Consider the following 10,326-nt stretch of genomic DNA (forward strand, 5'->3'; position numbering starts at 1 on the left):
AAGCACTGATGCAATAGAGCACAAATATACCATACCAACTTTATTTATAAAGCACTTTAAAACAACCACAGCTGGTACAAAGTGCTGTACATTAAAACACAACATAACTAAAAAAAATAAAAACATACAATTTAAAACTAGATCCCACTGGAGTTGAAAGCCAAGTAAAATAAATGGGTTTTAAGACGAGCTTTAAAGTGGACAGTGAAGGGACGTCTCTGACCTGCCAAGGCAAGTCGGTCCATAACTTTGGACCGATGACAGAGAAGCTCTGACCCTCTGAGCCTCCTGGACCTCAGTACCTCCATGAGCAGCTGGACCTGAGAGACCGATGGGGCCCGTAGTGGTGAAGAAGCTCAGAGGTCAGCCGGGGCAAGATTATGTAGTGATTTAAAAACAAACATAAGAATTTTAAAATGAATCCTAAAATATACAGGCAGCCAGTGAAGTGAGGCCAGGACAGGGGTCAGGGGTCACATGCTCCCTCTTTCCAGTTCCTGTTAAAAGTGGTGCAGCAGCAATATAAGCTTTAAAGAACAGTAAATCAAATAAAGTGAATTTAAATATGAACCTTTTTCTAACAGATGAGCCAGCCCGCTACAATGTGGATTCTGCAGATTATAAATCTGGTAAGATTTAATTCATGCACTACTTGTACATATTACATACAGTTATGTTCATAATAGCAGTGTGTTGAAAAAGGTGAGTAAACCTCAAAATTCTTCAAATAAATTGTATTTTTTTATGAACGTAAATGCATTGGGGACACTGCACATTCTATTTCAAAGCAAAAAAGTGGGAAAAGTATTTGTATATTACAATATTTTACAGAAAGTCAAGAAATACAATGATCAAATATAATGATTCTTTACAAACTCAAAAATAAATTAAGAAATGCTGGAAGATTCATCTTTCCTGAGAATCATAAACTAATATTTAGTTGCATAATCATAGTTTCTGATAACTGCTTCCCATCTGTGGTACCTGGAGTCAACCAACTTCTGGCACCAGTCAACAAGTATTGCAGCCCAGGACAACTGTACTGTTCCACAATTTCTCTGTATTTTTTGGTTTTGCCTCATGAACAGCATTTTTTATGTCATCCCACAAGTTTTCTATGGAACAAAGGTCCAGGGATTGTGCTAGCCACTCCATTACTTGAATTCTGTTTGTCTGATCAATTTTGCTCGCTTGTTGGTGTGTTTGGGGTCATTGTCTTGTTGAAACACCCATTTCAAGAGCATTTCTTCTTCACCATACAGAAACATGACTTCTTCCAGTATTCTGGTGTACTCAAACTGATCCCCTGGAGCTGATCATTGGCCGAGCCTTTGACATTTTGGTTATTGTCTTATCCATTCGAATAGTTTTTCTTCCTCGACTTTCTGGTTTTGCTGCAATTTTAAAGCGTTTGATACCATTTTAGCTGAACAGCCTGTCATTTTCTGCACTTTTTTTATAGGTTTTCCCCTCTTTTATTAATTTTTTGATCAAAGAATGCTCTTCTTCTGAAGTGTCTTAAATGACCCAAGTTACTCTGTTTTTCAAGAACAAATGCACATCCAGCATATGTGGCAGTTACCATGATCCTTAAATAAAGGATCATGGCACAGAGGAAATTGACAATCAGCCACCAGCCTGTCAGCTTCCCTTTTATGGGAGTTCAAGATGTGGAGGAAGCGACACCTGGTGGTTCCACCTGTTACACTCTTCTTGGCAAGGTGAACGAGAAGGACCTCGCTGCAGCAAACAGAAAGGGCTGGGACAGACCGCTGTCAGTCTCTTACCTTATTTGGACATGGGACCATTGCAATCCGGAAGTGAAGGGGGCGCTATTTCCTATACTTCCGTTTTAATTTTCTTTTGAAATCTGTGATATATTTTCACCTTTAGGAAGAAGTTTTACTCTCAGAATGTATTTTAACTTCTTTCTTTCATTTACATCACGGCAGCTCACAGTTTATAGCAAATTCTGTAGCTTTCGGTGTACTTCTAAATCTGAGTAAAGCTGTTGGATGCAGATAATGTTAGCTAAAAGATGATTACCTAATATCAATCTTAAGCTTAACAAGTAGCCTGTAGGCTACCGATGTTGTCTATGTTCAGCTACGTACATCCATTTTGACCCCCAAAAAAGTCGATTCTCTCTAGACTTTTTTCCGCTAGTGAATATGGGGTTATACTTTTTTTTGGTCTTCTTTAGGTTTATTGTTTTGTATTTCTAATTCATGTAAAGCACTTTTAATTGCCTCGTTGGTGAAAATGGGCTATATAAATGAAATTTCCTTACCTTACCTATATTATGCCACTATTTGTTTTACTGCCTGTACCCTAAACTTGTTGAAAGATTTAATAAACAGTGAATTGAAAAATATTTTCTATTTCTTCCACTGAATTACAGTTGGGTTATGATTTAACAGAACTTTGTTGCATTTTTATTTTTATTGTAGATCATGTTGGAGCCGAGCAGCATGAACACAGCCTGGAATTTCTACCACCAGACTGTGAGTTATTTTTTTTTTTTCTTATGCCATAATATTTGACAATCTAGATATACCCAGATCGACTTAATGCATAAATAGTCCAAATTACACATTTCCAAATCATTCTTAACTAAAGAAACATTATAATCTGTCATTTACTCAAATAAACAACTTTAAACTAAGACATGAACAGTGGAATTCAATATTAAAACATGTTAATCTGACAGTGTATTCATTCATGTTACTCTTTTTTGCTCCACATCTTGTTATTTATACAGAGCAAACATGACAACAGAAAAAGCTTAAATAAAGGAACATTTTGCAGTACCTGGAAAGTATTTGGATAAATGTTAACTGTGCAAATGATTCACTAATAGTTTAAACCAGTGTTTCTCAACCTTTTTCGGCCCAGCACCCCCCCAGCCTTTATCCAGGTCCCTCTCCGCCCCCCACCACTGACTGTTATTTTATCATTAATATTACTATCACTATAGTAGATTTTTGATTCTTATGCTTGTTTCTACATTTATCATCAAAAATAATTTCCCAGAGAACAAAAAAGTCATGAGAATAGAAATTATTTTCACAGGCGTCTACGAAAAATGTAATGAACATTCAAGTTAAAATCTGTAGGCCTAACAGCCAATCAGAGTGGAAAAATATTATTTTGTGCCATTTTCTAGTTGTTAAATCTTCCACAAAATGACCAGATAAAAGATGTTCAACATGCCAGTTTAAACTTTGAACTATTTGCAAACGACTGAGCTGCAGGATTAAAACATGGATAGAACTGTAACTACAATAATCATAGCTCTTCTTCTCTTCAGTGTTTGTCAGTTTCTGGTGGTGCAGCTCTGTGCTGCCTTCAGGAGAATGGGACATCAGAGTATCATCCATAAAACTTCACCCACATGGCATTTATTGTGCAAACCAGAGCTTTCAGTGGAAAAACTAAAGTTCCAGATCCTTTTAATGCCATACAAATATGAGACAGAAACATGGATTATATCTTTATATTGACCTGTCTATTGATTATAGATTAATAGTTTTACTGGACAGAAATTACAAAGAACAAATCTGGTTCTTAATCAAATCCTAATGAGTCAAAGTGTCATGGAGTCATCAGCCTCATGACATTAACACTGACATGAAAAATAATATTGAAGAAATAAATATATCAAATCTAATTAAACACATAAATAAGTGATCAGTTCTTTACTGTTATGGTCTGTAAGATATATTTATTCTCAGTACTAGATGTGGTCTCAACAAACCCATGACACTTCAACAATATTATTTTACCTTTTATCTGGAAATAGTGTCTGTTTATTCTTGTCCTCTGTGTTAATTATTGCTCGAAAGGTCTTGCCATACCAGTTTATTCCTCTGTATTTACTTTAGTTTCTTAGTTTATTCTTGCATTTTGTTCTTCATTCATTTCCATTTAGTTTCCTTTGATTAGTATTATCCTCTCTTGGTTTATTGCTATGTCCACTTTAGTTTCTTTCCTGTTGCTACATTTATTTTATCGTTTATTGACCATCAGTAATCTTCACTCATCACCTGCTGCGCCGCCTAATCGTCATGTGTTTCACATCATGTGTTGATTTTTCACTGTTCAGCATCAGATTCTCTGTTTTTATGCCATAATTCACATCTAGTTCGTCGCTCCGTTTTATGTCGCGCTTCTCATGTTTTAGAAAAAAACCACAATGTGTGCTTTTTTTTTTTTCAACCCCCTAAGTTGCAGGGCGTATCGATGGCGAAAAGGCAGACTGACATAAACCTTTTAAAACAACGGAAACAATTTCTGTATTCTGATTATTGAAATTTAAAAGTGCTGCGGTACCGGGGGTTCTATCACCCCCGTTTCATACCGGGGGTGATAGAACCCCCGGTATGAAACGGGGGTTCATTTTATAGTGCTATAAAATGAACCCCCGTTTCATACCGTGGTATCACCATGGAGGGATTTCTTTATGTAAATGGGTTCATTTATCAGAGGGAGACACAGTGAGGGTGTCGTGATTTTAGCTACCAGTAGCAGGAGAGCGGAGCTGCGCCAAGAAGCTAACAGAAGCTACAAACACTGAATAGAAGAAGAGCTGCCGTCGATACATTTGCAGTCAAGCATGGTTTAATGTTACACAAGACAGTTTTACCAAGTTGCTCAAAATCTAAACTGGCATTGTTGTGCATTTAAGGTGTAAAGTTTACCTTCGACCAAACGCCCCCCAAAGGCATCCCAGCGCCCCCCTTTTGTAAAAATGTCCGCCAGCGCCTCCTGTTGTCCTCTGAACGCCCCATGGGGGGCGGTACCGCCCACGTTGAGAACCGCTAGTTTAGAAGGAATAAGATATATATTTTCTTTAATTAGTTTTACCTCACTAACATGCGGTGACGTTCATAGCTGGTGAGGCACTGACATAATCAGATTTACAAATATAGACACCTTGCATGTTATTGTTTATGTACAAAAATGTTGTGTATGCAGACAACGTTGGAGGACAAAAAGACTATTCTTTTACATGCCATCCACAGCAGCGTTAATACATATTAATCAGTATTTAATCATCTTTGTTTCTCTATGATTGTATTATTTTGTGTTTGTATATTTATATAAATATGTATTTATCTTACTAAATAATATATATAAAAATATGACTGATTGTGTGCTTTGTAAAATGCTCATCATTTTATTCCGAATCTATTCTGTTTTCCCCACTAAGAATATTTAAATATGGTGATACATGTATCAATCCAATTCAAAAATACTTAAAAAAAATGTATTTCCTTGTTAAAGTAGCTATGATACCTGTTTGAAGCTCTAAGGAATAATCACAGACATTGACAGTGATGTTAAGGTTTTGCCATCTTCAAAGTAAAACAAAAAAAAGAAAAATTAAATAAATATATACATAAATTAGTAAAGTAAAACAGTGTAACTTTTCATTTATACTATTTTCTTTTAAAAAAAGTGCCAAATATATATTTAAATACATATAATAAAGGGTATATAACAGAAAGAAAAATAAATGTAAAAAATACAGAGGGATCTAGAGTTACATTTCTGAAGAAGAGTGTAATGTTTTTATAAGTTTCTTAAGTTTTTCCAAAAGAGGCAATATACATTTTTAAGTCAGTTTCTTTAAATTATCAAACACAAAATAATACAATTATAGAGAAACAATGATGATTACAGAATAATATGTATAAAACTACACATATTTATATGAACATGTGTATACATAATGTCTATGTAGGTTTTATTCATGTTTTCCAGCCGAAGGAGTTGCAGCTTAGAGCGGTTCAGCAGCTGAGATTCATTAGTTCAGTGAATCCGTATCTCTCTTTATAAAATCTTCAAAACAAAAACTGGAACTATCTTACTTTTGACAGAGTGAAAAAATGACATATAACTGTCTTTGCCACTTTGTGTCGCATAATCTAAATCAACTTATCAATGACTAATTAAAACTTTTTAAGATTTACAAAATCTCAGTTAGCCTTCATAGCGGGGGCTGAATCCCGGTCTTGTGCGAAATTCTGTTCCCCTGTGAAAATCTGTTCCCCTTGTGTTGGGAGTGTGCCTTGCAGTCAGAGAGGCAGACCATTTTCAAAGCCCTTCTGATCGATTTCTCAGTAAAACTACTCATATAATCATGTCAAGGTTGTAACTTTTAGTTTAATCGGCAGCTGCTGTTTAAAAAAAGAAGCAATAACAAATTTGTTAAATGAATGAATAAATGAGGTCTTGTGTGGAGGTCTTCTTACACTGTTTTGTGTTGTTTTTAATGGCCAAGAGAATCGGTCTTGTTCCTACTTTTGTCACTCAAGCCTAACAAGGAAGTCACCAAAGACAGTTTTCCAACACACTGTGTGTATTTATCATTTTTCTTTGCTAATATAAGAAGAGGGAAGCTGGTTGATAGTAGGGCACGCAGATTATACTTCCTGAAAAGATGAGAGAAGGCTTTCTGGAAAATCCCTTTCTAATGTTAAATATATGACAGATTACTGGATAAAAAAAATTCAAGTTAATTATTTTTTCACAAACTCTGCAACTGTGTTTATTCCTCTCATCATCAACAACAAATTCTGTGATTTTGATAACATTTGCTCATTTTTTGCCAGAGTAATTAGGGAGAAACCATATATTTTAGCTGCCTACCCAGGAGAACAAAAAGTGTACTTTAGTATACTTTTATCAATGTATTTAAACTGTACTATTTTGGAACAACTAATTTTGTGCTTAATATACTTTAGTAATATTTAAATAGTATTAAATTACAACTAATAGTATATTTCAGTATACTATACATACTTTTTTGGAACAACTTCAAGTGTACTTAGTGTACTTACAGTATACATCTTTAATATTATATTTCAGAGCTTTATTATTATATTTTGATATAATTATTATATTTTGAGTGTAATAATTCTGTCTCAGAATTATATTAAAAATATACTTCAAATATATTTTAAATATACTAATACTATAATAATGTATTTAAATTATACTTTTTTATTTCCTGCTATTGATAATAAACTACAATTTTAATTACTCTTGAAAGTCTATTAATACGTATCTATTTTGTACATTACATGCATAACTACTACACTACAGTACTTAAATTGTTCTAGGCTACGATTACATGGAAAGATTAATTACACAAGATGTTCAAGGTAATTAAAATATTTTGTTTTATTACCGACATTTTAAAATTGTCCAATTTTACTCACAACTTTATGAACTTTACATAAATTATCAGTTTACACATCAAAAGTGAACACATGAAAATTTAAGTGTGACAATAAAACATAAAGTGAGGATCAACGACAGAACATTCCCATTCACTGCACCTTACAGAAACCTACCAAAAAAACAATAGAGCAATTAACGGATAAAGCATTTGTATTTAAAGAGAACAGAAAAATGCCAAATAAAAAAATAATACTTACAATTTTAAGACGTTTTGTACTTGCTATGTATGTGACATCAGAAGAACTGATGATGATTGGGACCGGATGCCTGGGGAGGAAAAACATTTCTGGGTGTCTTTGCCTGTTTATGTTAGAAGTAGAAAAAAATAGTCAGCAATGTCATATAGAATCCGTTGATGTTGGCATCAACTATGAAGCTGTTTTAAGTGTGGACTTAAGGAGACAAACTACCTTAAAATCTTTCCATCCATGATCTGAACACACTGATCCTTGCAGGGTGGTGAGGGGGGCTGGTGGTGCCCATCTCCAGCAGCCATCAGTTGAGAGGCAGGGTTCACCCTGGACAGGTCACCAGTCCATCACAGGGCCCTGAAAGCCAACAACAAATAAAAAAATGAAAGATAAATGTTAGATTAACAAGAAGAGAAAAATTCTGTCCAGTTACCTTTAAATCAAATGATGTTTATTAAGCACTTAGTGTTGGTAACACAGCAGTTTTTGTTGTTGAAAATGTAGCTAGCTCCTCATTGAAAAAACAAACTTACATCATGAAGACAATGTGGAGGTTCATCCTCAGAGCTGGTTGCTGATCTGGTGGAGTCAGAGCTTCTTCTGAGACAGAAAGTCTTTAGGTTTTCTAACACCTGATGTCTCTGGCTTCCTCTTTCATTTGCTTAGTTAAACTGCAAACATATGTTGAAGATAAAATCATTGAACGAGTTAAAACAACAACCTCACAATATCAAAGTCTCTCTGTCTTATGGAGCTCAATTAAAACCAGGTTAGTTTATGAATTAAAGTATAAGTCGCAACAAACAGCCTCCATGCAGTTATAACATGAAGCTGATGATTGCTATAGTAATAATCATACATGTCACAATAAAATTGATAAAATAATTATTTAAGAAACCAACGTAAGTTATATATCTTTACTGCACTGTTTATAATTAAATGAAGATAATTAATAAGCAAACTTACCACCAGCTAGCAACACTTAGCCTTCGTCCCTCCGGGCTCCTTTTGTGACACACATTTCATTTCCATCAGTTGTTGTCCCGTTGTGTTGTCGTCTAACTCAGAGTAGAACGTCACCAGCTTGAATTTACCAAAATTAGTAACTATTGTCAAGGCCCTCTCTACTTTTATGGCAATGTTATGCGAGTAAAAATGGCGAATAGACCCTTTTCACATGACGTCACACAACTTCCGTTATGGCTCGAAACTGTGAATCTTTAGTTTCAGTGTGTGTAGTTAACGCTGTTTCTGGACTCTAGAGCTGCTGCCACAAGTATGATTTGAAGATGTATCACTATTTGCAAACAATTTTTCTTCATCAACTTCATCTAAACTGGACAAATTCCTCGCTGATTGATACCAGTTTGACTACTAAGGTACGTGTTTTGGTTTTTTCTAGCTGTTAGTTGATATGCTAGGATAATAATAGTAATTTGTTAACTGGCTAACATTACGTAGCCTTTCTGTTTTGGAAATGGAACATATTTAGGCTCTGATCTTAATCAGATTTTTATAGTGTTGCCACCCGTCATGTAAAATGCGTGATCATATTAATCCCTCCTCACTTACGCTAGTTTCACCTCCCGCTCAGTAGCGACATTACCTGAAGCCACAAGTCCAACACTTGACAGTTATGCCAAACACCCGCTGCTCCACCACATCCTGAGAAGTTAAACTCCTGCTATGATCAAGACATGAGGAGGAAGATAGAGATATTAACGTTTCATTGGAGAAATGTGATGATCTATCTATATTAGCTCATTAACTTCTCCAATGAATATTTATCAAATGTTATGATTAGAAGGTTAAGTTTCTTATACTTTGTTTTCCTCTGGTTGTAGACTTGGCAGTAGAAAATTAATAACATAGGAATAACAACTTTATTTCCCTTTTAACAGGTTACACTTGATTCTGCTGTGGTGCCTGTGGAAACAAAGTGCATGAGGTTTGTGCTCAAGTGGGAAAACCCTGTGGATCACATGGTGGGACTTCTGCTTTTCACTGTTCACTACAGTATAGCATTGTCTCTGTCATCCACCAGTTCACTGCAGACTGGCTCACGTAAAGGACCCAACATGGACGTCTTCTTAAGTTGTAAACACCGAGTACATAATGTTGAAATAAATTTATATGTCTTTTGTAAATACATTTTCTCTATCAATGACTTAAATTGTTAACTGTGGTAATTATGTTTGTGTAACGCAGTCACCATGTACAGTGTTTAATATAATTATTAAATAGATGTTTTAAAGAAACAGCCACAAACCTTATGTCTTTGTTCCACAATGGCAGCTTTAATTTTAGCATTTCCTCTCCTCCACATACTTTGTCAGATGTGTAAAATTTACAAAAAGAAGCTATTTAAATGTAAAAGTTGCACATATGTAGATTAATCAAGAGAAGCTATTTACAATAGTTTTTTTTTACAGAACTTTACACATCAATTCATTTACTAATAGATACATATAGATATTAATTACAGAATGGATACACAAAGATTTCATTTCTAACAGCTGCTAGCAGTAGTGAGTGTTCATCCAAGAAGTGTGACTTGCAGGAGCAGAGAGGCTCTGTACTGGTTTGTCCTTTTAAATCAAGAGGCCCATGATACTTTGACTAGGCAGCAGATGTCCCACAGCTGATTGACTGAACCTGCCATGGACAGAGGAACAAGACCATCTCAGATATGGTAGGTTGTTAGGTCGGCTACTGTTGAGAAAGATGGACAACAAAAGGAGAAATTATGAATCACATCAGAATATGGAAATTATTTGGCAGATGGCGTATAAGTCAATATTTAAAATGCTTTTCTAAACAGTGTTGGAAGATGTAAGTGATTTTAGTGAAACTTTAAACAACACAGCACTGAAAGGCAGCGGTGTTT

The 10,326-nt window shown here is 35.0% G+C and overlaps 1 long non-coding RNA gene across 1 annotated transcript; it reads right to left on the reverse strand.

The window, feature by feature from the left end:
- Positions 1-7,473: 7,473 nt before the first annotated feature.
- LOC145552926 (uncharacterized) lies at positions 7,474-8,148 on the reverse strand. The gene is made up of 3 exons (XR_014089061.1): positions 7,973-8,148; positions 7,659-7,796; positions 7,474-7,548 (listed from the first exon to the last, which is right to left on the reverse strand). It is a non-coding gene; the product is annotated as an uncharacterized LOC145552926 (long non-coding RNA).
- Between the last annotated feature and the right edge of the window lie 2,178 nt (positions 8,149-10,326).

The sequence above is a fragment of the Poecilia reticulata genome, chromosome 9 (genome assembly GCF_904066995.2).
Source record: "Poecilia reticulata chromosome 9, P_reticulata-male-v2, whole genome shotgun sequence".
NCBI classification, from domain to species: Eukaryota; Metazoa; Chordata; class Actinopteri; order Cyprinodontiformes; family Poeciliidae; genus Poecilia; species Poecilia reticulata.